Raw genomic sequence first — 9,568 nt, 5'->3', positions numbered from 1 at the left:
TGTCTGAGGGACAGGGCCCTGACTCACATTAGCATAGGCATATGGGATTTGCTTAAGGTCTGCGTGAGCTCTGGCTTGGCAGATGGGAACAGGCAGGGGGCCTTCTCTGCGGCAGGAAATATCAAAGTCAGATCAGGTGCACAGGCATTCTCCTCACTAGGTATTTCTATGTATAAATCTGTTGAGGGAAGAGCTGTCCACAAGTTGGCCAACATTCAGGATACAGGGAGCAGGCTTGGATCTAGGGAAAAGCTAGAATGTTTCGGGTACAGAGGCTTTGCCTTTCAGATCCAGTCAGTGGGTCTAGGGACCTTTTCAGGCATGGGACCTGTGATGAGTTCAAGGACCTGCCTAGAACCCCACAGTGAGGGTCTTGGGTAGGGGTGGCTCAGAGTTAGAACTCTTATTATGGGTTCAACCCCCAGTACCATTTTTTAAAAAAGCAAGCCTAGTGAGTGGTGATGGCGCACGCCTTTACTCCCAGCATTCATCTCTGTGAGTTTAAGGCTAGCCTGGTCTATGGAGTGAGTTCCAGGATGGCCAGGACTACACAGAGAAAAGAGAAAGAAAGGAGAGAGAGAGAGAGAGAGAGAGAGAGAGAGAGAGAGAGAGAGAGAGAGAGAGAGAGAGAGAGAGAGAGAGAGGAAACTAATAAATAAAAATGAATTCTAAAAGGGAGTAATTTTTTTTGCAGTGTGAATTTTAATTAAATTAAAATAAAAGTTTGAGAAGAATTAAGTGAAATCCTAAAGTTCTCGGCTCATTGGTCGGGGACTGCATAGAGTATCAGGCTCCAATTGATGGTGAGTACATTCAATTTATCCAGGACCAGACGCTATTAGAACCAGAGTCACAATGAGGCCCCAGCAGTTTGGAATAGGACCTGGCCTTGAGCTCATGGCTGCCGCCCTCAGCCAGTTGCTTTTGTGGCTTCTTGGGAGTTAATGTGACACTGGAGATTGGCCAGGATCCCTGAGCTCCACCTCCATCTGCCCGGTAGGTCAGCTGGGCTTGGCCTGGCTCCAGAAAGCAGGCGACATGCTTCCCTGACCCACAGTTGGACCGGGCATTGTAGCCAGGGTCCGTCGCACTTTTCGGTGGTCTGCACGGACTGAGCCAACTCGGTGTGGACGATCTCCTGGCTGTGGCTGTGTGGCTAGTCCACCTTTGCAGTTCCAGTAGTCAGACTGGAGTCTCTTTGGAAGCAGCTCTAAGGAATACACCAGGATCTCAGGTGAGAGAGCCCAAGAGCTGAGGAGACTCGGGGATGACAGACTGTTTCTAATGAGAGAAAGTATGCTCCGTCCTTGTCTTGACTTCCAAGGAAGCCCGCGGTAGCTCCCTGGTAGTGGAGGTGGGAAATGGTCCTGATAGGTACTTCTTATTAACTTCTTGATCTTCAGGACTTGAGAACCAACACCACCTCCTCCAGGAAGCCTTCCCAACTTACAATATACCGGTTTATTTTGCTCACAAAGCACACCGTTACCCCCTGCCTGCTATTTTGTTCCTTGTATCGTAAATCTTTGAAGCAGCAGCAAAAACTCCCAAGTCTATACCTTTAGTTCTAGGTTTTAGAATCTCTTGTCAGGGGACTTCCCTCAGGGATCCAGTCACCCTTACATAACTGACCCCAGTAGTGTTTGGGGTGGTTGTTAGGGACATGGGGTAAAGACCAAGCCCATTTCTTATTTGGTCAGGCAAATGCCTATTCACATGGGCGAATTAGCATGTTCTCTCTCCTTTTCCCTCTCCCCCCTCCACCTTCCCCTTCCCTCCCCTCCCCCTCCCTCTGGAAGAAATTTTAACCTGTCCCCCAGGGCAATACAATACAGAACCAGTATCGGACACAGGCTGAAAACTGGACATTGTAAACCTCCTTGCTCTAACCGGTAGGTGTTGGTGTATGTTTGTGAACGGTCTCTTGACCGGTGCTGTGGAATGCTGTCCTCTGAGCTGATCAAAGGTGATTGTCTTTTGAAATCAGAGCATATGTTGCCATGCACAAGGGACCCTCACAAGATCGAGCCTGTTGACATTCCCTTGCAGAAGGCTGTTTTCCTTGAGTTTCTATTGCTGTGATCAACGCCATGAGCAAATAGAGAGAGAAAAGGGTTTGCTTCGGCTTACGGTTGTAATGGATCATGATGGGAAGTCAATGGAGGAACTTGGGGCAGGAATCTGGGGGCAGGAGCTGATGCAGGGCTGTGGGGAGTGCTGCTTACCGGCTTGCTCCCCATGGCCGCTATCTTATACAACTCAGGACCACCTGCCCAGGGATGACACCACCCCACAGTGAGCTGGGCCTTTCCCAGTCACCAATCAAGCAAAGGCCCCAGAGGCTTGCCCACAGGCCAACCTGATGAGGGCATTTTCTCAGCTGAAGTTACTTTTTCTAAAAAAATGACTCTAGCCTGCGTCAAGTTGATGAAAACTGACTAAGACAAAGGTGTTGTGAGTCGTCAGGCTCTTCCCCTGAGATTCCAGCCAGCTCTCCCTCCTGCCCTCCCACACCGGCTGCAGTGTAACTCTGTCCCAGCTGCGTGACCTTGGGGCAGCCTCAGTCTACAGGTGGTAGAAGATGAACTGAAGTGGGGACCCTGGCTGTGTGGTCTGGACTCCATCGCCCGGGCTAATGATGCCACTGTTTGTGGGTTACCTCTCACCAGTTCTCCAAGCTAGACTTAGGTGGAATTCTTCCTCTGGTCTGGCAGCTGCACCCTCTCTGGTGTGACTAGAGCTTTGTTCCTGTCAGGCCTGGTCTCGTGAGGGTCACATGCTGACATCCTCACAGTTGTTTTGATTTCAAGTTGGAAACACCCAGCCAGATCTCCCAATTGGACATTGTTTTCTCAATTTTTTTGTGCATATATATATATATATATATATATACATACACACACATATATACACATATGTGTATATATATAATCCCAGAAATATGTGTATATATGTGTGTGTATAGATGTATATAATGTACATGTATATGCATATGTATATGATGTATATGTATGTGTGTATATGTGTGTATGTGTACCCATATATATGTATGTGTATATATATGTGTGTGTGTGTATGTGTGTGTGTATGCGCCCATGTATGTGTGTGTGTGTGTGTGCGCCCACCCATGCATGTGTGTGCATGCATAGAGGCATGTGTCACTCCCTTATTTTTTTATTTAGTGTGTGCTCTGTGTGTGCTCTGTGTGTGTGTGTGTTTGTGTGTGTGTGTGTGTTGTAAGTATGCATCTCCCAGCATACATGTGGAGGTCAGAAGACAGCTTGAAGCAGTTGTTTTCATCCAGTGTGTGGGTCTCAGGGATACAGGTAATCATATGGTACCTTTACCAGCTGAGACTTCTCACTACCCCCTGCCCCCAAACCTTTTGTTTTTGAGATATAGTCTTTCAGTGAGCAGGAAATCACTAACTAGGATAGGGGGCTGGTTGGTGAGCGTCAGGAATTCTCCTGTCTCCATCTCCTCAACCCTGGGATTACCAGCACAAGCCAGCACGCCTGGCTTTTTTTTCATAGGTTCTGGGAATTGAACTGGGACCTTTGTGCTTGCAAGGCAACTGCTTTACCACGTGGGCTGTCTCTCCAGCTCCCGTTTTCTTACTCTCCTCCTCCACCTGCTTTTCCTCTGTCTTGGGTCAGAATTATCTGGAGTATTCCACCCTTCGTTGATATTAGTGTCTTTATTCATTTTACCATTGCTTGGAACCAGGGACCCTTGGAGCCTACAAGTCAGAGAAGTCAGGGGCCCTCCACTCTGGGTGGGAGGTTCTGTATCTTCCTGTTTCCTAAGCTCATCCTCCACTGTATTAAACAACAAATCAGGCACCTCGAAGTGCAAGTGTTCATCTCCTGCCCACAGATCGCAGTGATCCACAGAGAAGATTCATGGCTTCCTGCTGACATAATTTCTGGACTTTATTATGCTAGGCGAGTGTCTGTCTTCTTGCTTGACTTTGGCTGTTGTATTACAAAACCCTCCTATTGCGTCGGTCTTTTCTTCCATGTTTCCGTTATCCTGGATGCAGCAATTAGGGGATGAAGGTGAGTGGGAAGATGTTCATCCAGGTCCATCTCATGGGCATGTGCACTTGTGTGTGTGTGTGTGTGTGTGTGTGTGTGTGTGTGTGTGTGTGTGTGTAGGCAAGAGGTCAACCTTGGGTGTCATTGTGTCATTCTTAAGGTACCATCCACTTTTATCTTTGAGACAGGGTCTCTAACCAGCCTGGAGCTCACGAAGTAGGCTAGGCTGGCTGGGTAGGGAGCCCCAGAAATCCTCCTGTCTCTGCTTTGCAGGCTCTGGGCAAACAAATGCACACAACCACACCCAGCTTTTTAAATGTCATTTCTAGGGACTGAACTCAGGTCTTCAGGCTTGTGCATTTTTACCCTCTAAGTCATCTTGCTGGCTGGTGTCCTAAGAGAAACAATATAAAGGAGGAGAGGTTTGAGCTCATGGCATTGAAGGGCTTATTCCATGATGGGTTGGCTCCATTGCCCTTTGGCCGTGGTAAGGCAGAGAGCATCAGGGTTGGGATCATTCAGAGGAATAAAACTGTACACTTTATGATGTCCTGGAAATGAGACAGTGAGGAAAGTATACATTTCAAAAACGTGCTCCCCCAGTGACTTACTTCCTCTAAAAAGGTGAGAATTCTCATAGTGTAACCACTCCCAGGAGCCCCACCTCTGTTTTGGGGACTGTTGTGGTTTCATTTTGTTGCTGCGGCACACGGCATGACCAAAAGCTACTCGGGGGGGAATATTTCATCTTATACCTCCAGCTCACAGTCCATCACTGAAGAAAGCCAAGGCAAAATCTGAAAGGCAAGAACTATGGAGCCTCACCAGCTCGTGCTTAGCTAGCTTTTTTATTCAGTTCCGGACAACCGCCTAGGAATGGTGCCGCCCATGGTGGGCTGGACCCTCCTACACCTATTAACAGTCAAGACAATCCCCCTACAGACATGCCCACAGGCTAGTCTGATCCCTCAATCATTTCTTCTTAGAAGACTCTAGGCTGTATCAAGTTGGCAGCTAAAGCTAACTAGGAGGACCAAGCCTTCAACACATGAATTTTGGGAGGACATATTGAATGTAAAACCCATAACGTCACATTTCCAGTGTCCCATTACCATTCTCTTAAGTCTTTACTTTTACATAAGCTGAGTGGGGATGGGTGGCTACATCTGGGCAGGGTGGTTCATATGACCTATCTCCATCCTTTCCAGTTTAGATACAGCAATTTCAATTCTTTCCGACTTTTATTTTTTTCCCCATTTGGTTCCCTCTCCTTTTACATTATGTAGATATTCCTCACTCTCCACTGAGCTAGATTCTTGGAGTTCTTTGAATCCTTGGGAGAAATGACACTTGGCTGATTTACAATTTGAATATAAACGTTTGAACACTTGGTCTTCATGTGGTGCTGTTTTGGGAGCTTGTAGAGTATTTGGGGTGTATGTCCTAGCTGGTAGATATAAGCTATTAGGAATGGACTTGGAAAGTCATAATCCCCGCTCTGCTTCAAATTCCAGCAGAGTGTGAACAAGCTAGGAGCTCCCATTGACATGGACCCAACTGTAACACCATGCATTCTCCTCCATGATGAGCAAAATATATCCTTCCTTCCTTGAGTTGCTTCTGATAAGTATTATGTTACTGAGATAATAAAAATAACCAGTAATTCCATGGGTGATCTTTACCTCCTGAGAAGGTGCTGTTTCTCCAACCCTGGTGCTATAGAATGCTCTCTTTCCTCCAGGTAAAACATGACGCCATCTTGGAGGAGAGATTAGCCATGGCAATTAGAGGAGAACAAGAGAGTGATGTCCAGGTCTACGGCAATGGAAATGGAGCTGTTGGTCATCTCTAGTAGGTGGAGGAAAGTCGTAGAACCCTCACCTGGGATTCTGGTCATTCCTTCTTCCTGCCCTCCAGAAGCTGCAAAGAATCTTGGGAGATGCTAGGCTATACAGGAAGTAGAAAGTTAACTGAGAGGAGGACTCCAGGTTGCAGTATCCATGAGGCCACCACTCATGCTGGGGTGGGAATTTGCAGTGAGAGATATAGCTGTTTTGGGTCACCCATTGCCTCTGTAAGTAATCCCTCATGTGTCTCTCTCTGTAAGTTCAGTCAACTCACTCAGTAAAGTTTGATGAATACCTTACTGGGAGTGATTAGTCATTTATTCATGGCTTCCCAGGAAAGACAGTGTAACACTTGAGAAAGCAAATGAGGTTCTAGTCTCAGCCTCCAAGGCAACCTGTGTAGCTGTTGAATACGACCTGACATGGTCTCTCTCTCTCCTCTGGGTCTCTAGGCTGGGTCTTTTAGCAGTGTCTCAGTGGGTCACAGTCAGCAGAACTATGGTTATGGTCATCACAGTAGTATAGAAAAACAGGCAATAAGGAGTGGATATTTTCTTGTTGGCAACTATAAACTTTGTGTGTGTGTGTGTATGTATGTGTGTGTAGATCAGGAAAGAGTGTCAGGTGTCTACTTCTATTACTGTTCACTTACTTCTTTGAGGAAATGTCTCTCTGAATGTGGGGCAGGTGTTTTTCTCCTAGGCTGGGTAACCATAAGCCCCAATGATCCTTCTGTCTCCTTCCCATCCAGACAAAGGATGCCTGGTTTGTAGTCTAGCTTGTTATATGGGTGCTGGGATTTGACCTCCAGCCCTCAGGCTTGCTCAATAAGCACCCTTAACTGCTGAACGGTCTCTGCAGTCCCCTCTTACTATCAACAAACAGAAATAAATTTTAAAATATTGGTGACTCTTGGGTTATGGCAGTTTTGGGGTCACCCCTCTGTGCTTTTTAATTTTCTATGACTTGTGTGTATAGTCGTAGGTACGTGGACAAGGCTTATGGCTATTGACAATAAAAATCAAGTTCAACCCTCGAGTAAGCAAATAGTTGGGCTGGTACACTTTATAACACACAGGAGTCTTTTAGTTATTTTTCTTATTGCATTGACCATGTACCTGGCAGAAGCTGCTTAAGGGAGGAGGGTTTACTGAGGCTCTCAGTTCGAGGGAATACAGTCAGTCATAGTGGGGGAAGGCATGGCTCAAGAGTGTGAGAGAGCTGGTCACATTGTATCCACAGTCCTGTGGAAGCCGAAGCGGAGAGAGACCGATGCTGGAGCTCAGCTCCCTGTCTCCTTTGTATTCAGTCTAGGAATGGTGTGGAATGGTGCTGCCCACATCCAGGATAGGTTACCTCCCCTCAATTAGCCTCAGTCTCAATTAACCCAGACACGCCCAGACCAGTGTCTCCTAGGAGATTCTAGGTCCCATCAAGTGGATGATATTAACCACCACAGAGGGCTCTTTTGTTCAGGGAAAGGGAGTGGGTCTTGATGGACCTTACAAGCCTGCAACCTTCCTCTGTTTAAGGCTCCCTCTGTGGTTTCTGTGCCATGACCAGGAAGAGCTGACTTGACAGGCTATTCACTCCCCTCCTGGGGCTGACCTCTTCTCAGGAGTCGCCTGTTCCTCCAATCTCAGTCATTTTATTGCTCTGTCTTCATGGTGGGGTTTTCTGCGTGTGGATCCGGGATCCAGGGGTTGTGGACGTGCGTCAGATGTCAGATAAACTCTCTGGGCCTTGGCTTGCACACATACCACTGGCTCTCTGACGGATGTGTTTCTTTAGAAGCCAACGGCGGTGGCATTCTTCTTGACTTTGGCATCTTCTCAGGGCAGAGATAAAAAGATATCCAGCCTTGGAACATCGGGAGGTGGCCTTGCTAGTTGACAGCAACCGGATTTAGGGAAAGGACACTGCCATTCATACATCATCCAGAGCTCTATGCTGGCAGGGTTTCCAGTCAGAGAGGCAGGCTGCACACCTAGCTGCGTTGGGGCCAAAGGTTACGCAGATGGGGTGAAGTGGTGTATCAAACCATTTATCCTTTCAGGAATCCATTTGGGGGGGGGCACCTCCTGGCCTCTTTGGGATTTTTGCATTACCCAGAATGCACCATGGCGGCCCAGCTCCTATGTAATCACTCCTCTGTGTCTGGATTTAGGGGGAGCTTCTCTGGCAAGCTATTATCTCCAGAGCCACACAGCCTCCCACTTCAGGACATCAGGACACCAGTGTCTCACCGGGAGTGAGCGTGAGGACTCTTGACAGTCCTTTAGAGGAGGGGAGTGGACTCTGGACCCTCACCTGATATTCAGCCATTCCTTTTAGCCATGTGTATGCAATGGTTGTTGGGGAGTGGTCCTGGGAAGAGCTACTGTGTATAGGCTGAGGAAGACTAGAGGGGGATTCACTCTGTGAGGCTGTGGGGAAGCTGTCAGTGATGCTGGGTGAAGACTTCCTGGTGTGGCTACTTCGGGAGGCCTGCAAGTTCCTGTCAGTAGCTCCTCATTCACCTATGCTTTTAAAGTAAACCCATAAGCTCAGTGGTCCCCCAAGGGGTACTTCAGTATAACTGTACTTTGGTTTGTTCTTGGAGCCTTCTGAGGAAGGTTCACATCTCCACCAGGGAGGGGGTTTTCACTATAGCTTCTCAGGCCCAGAGTTCCTATCCTGTGGCGACAAGTTTTATGAGTGGCGTCTTTAGCTTTCCTGGCCACCATTCATGCTTTAGGGGGTGGGTGTCACACCCTTCCTTGGGTTGCCATTTTCTGCCAGCTCAGGGAAACCAGTGAAGGGGAGGAGGAAGTAGAATGTGTAACCGAGCAGAGGCTAGGAGATGGTTGGAGACGCAAACAGCATGTTATTTCTGTTACTTGAAAATCATTTGAAACCTTGAACTTAAGAATCAGGATGGTGAATCCAGATTCACAGGGATTCTGGGAGGGAAAGCTCTCTGTCTCAACACCAGGAAAAACGGTGACCCTCTGTGGAGGCATCTTCTGAAACTACCTCCCCTGATCGATCCCTATAGATGTGATGGTTTATCACAAGACACAGGAGCTGCCCCGGTGTGGTGACACATGTCTGTAACCCAGCACTTAGGAGCCGGTTTCCCTAGCACAGCTCCCTGTGTCCTGGGTAGCTAGCTCCCTGTTACGGGGCATGTACTTTGACTACTTCTCATTGATGCCAGACAGTAAGCTTTCTTAGCTTCTTAATATAGAAGCAGATCCACTGCTTTTCTGGGGTGGGAGTGGGGTGGCAGTAGGGTGGGGGGAGGGGTGTATCTATCCCAGGCTGACCTCGAACTCATTATTCTCCTGGTTTAACCTTCTGAGTGCTTGGATTACAGTGTTGGCCTTCCTACCTGGGCATCAACTCAGGTTAATCAAAATTTTCTGGCGCCAGTGAGATGGCTTAGTCGGGTAAAGTGCTTGCTGCAAAAGCTTGACAACCTGAGTTTGATCCCCAGAGCCTGCTTAATAATAGAAAGAGGAACAACTCCACAAAGTCACAAAGTTGTCCTCTGGCTTCCACACACGTGCTGTAGCATGTGTGTCTCAATAGCATGTACACACACACACACACACACACACACACACACACTAATAATAAACAAAAAATGTGAAGTTATTGTGAGCCTGCCCTGTATTAGATAAGCTAAGCGTACCGTGATGA

General features: G+C 47.6%; 1 protein-coding gene across 10 annotated transcripts in view; it reads left to right on the top strand.

Moving 5' to 3' along the window:
• The first annotated feature begins 687 nt into the window (after nucleotides 1–687).
• The window catches only part of Caln1 (calneuron 1), a 491,884-nt gene continuing 483,003 nt past the window's right edge, over nucleotides 688–9,568 (top strand). For 4 of the 10 annotated variants that reach the window (XM_017598405.3, XM_063271556.1, XM_063271555.1 and 1 more), the window contains exon 1: nucleotides 688–1,234. The gene's annotated coding sequence lies outside the window, so the exon portion shown is untranslated. 10 annotated transcript variants of the gene reach the window in all.

The sequence above is a fragment of the Rattus norvegicus genome, chromosome 12, assembly GCF_036323735.1.
Source record: "Rattus norvegicus strain BN/NHsdMcwi chromosome 12, GRCr8, whole genome shotgun sequence".
Classification (NCBI taxonomy): domain Eukaryota; kingdom Metazoa; phylum Chordata; class Mammalia; order Rodentia; family Muridae; genus Rattus; species Rattus norvegicus.
Note: the sequence above shows the minus strand (reverse complement) of the source record. Positions and strands in the feature narration are given on the sequence as shown.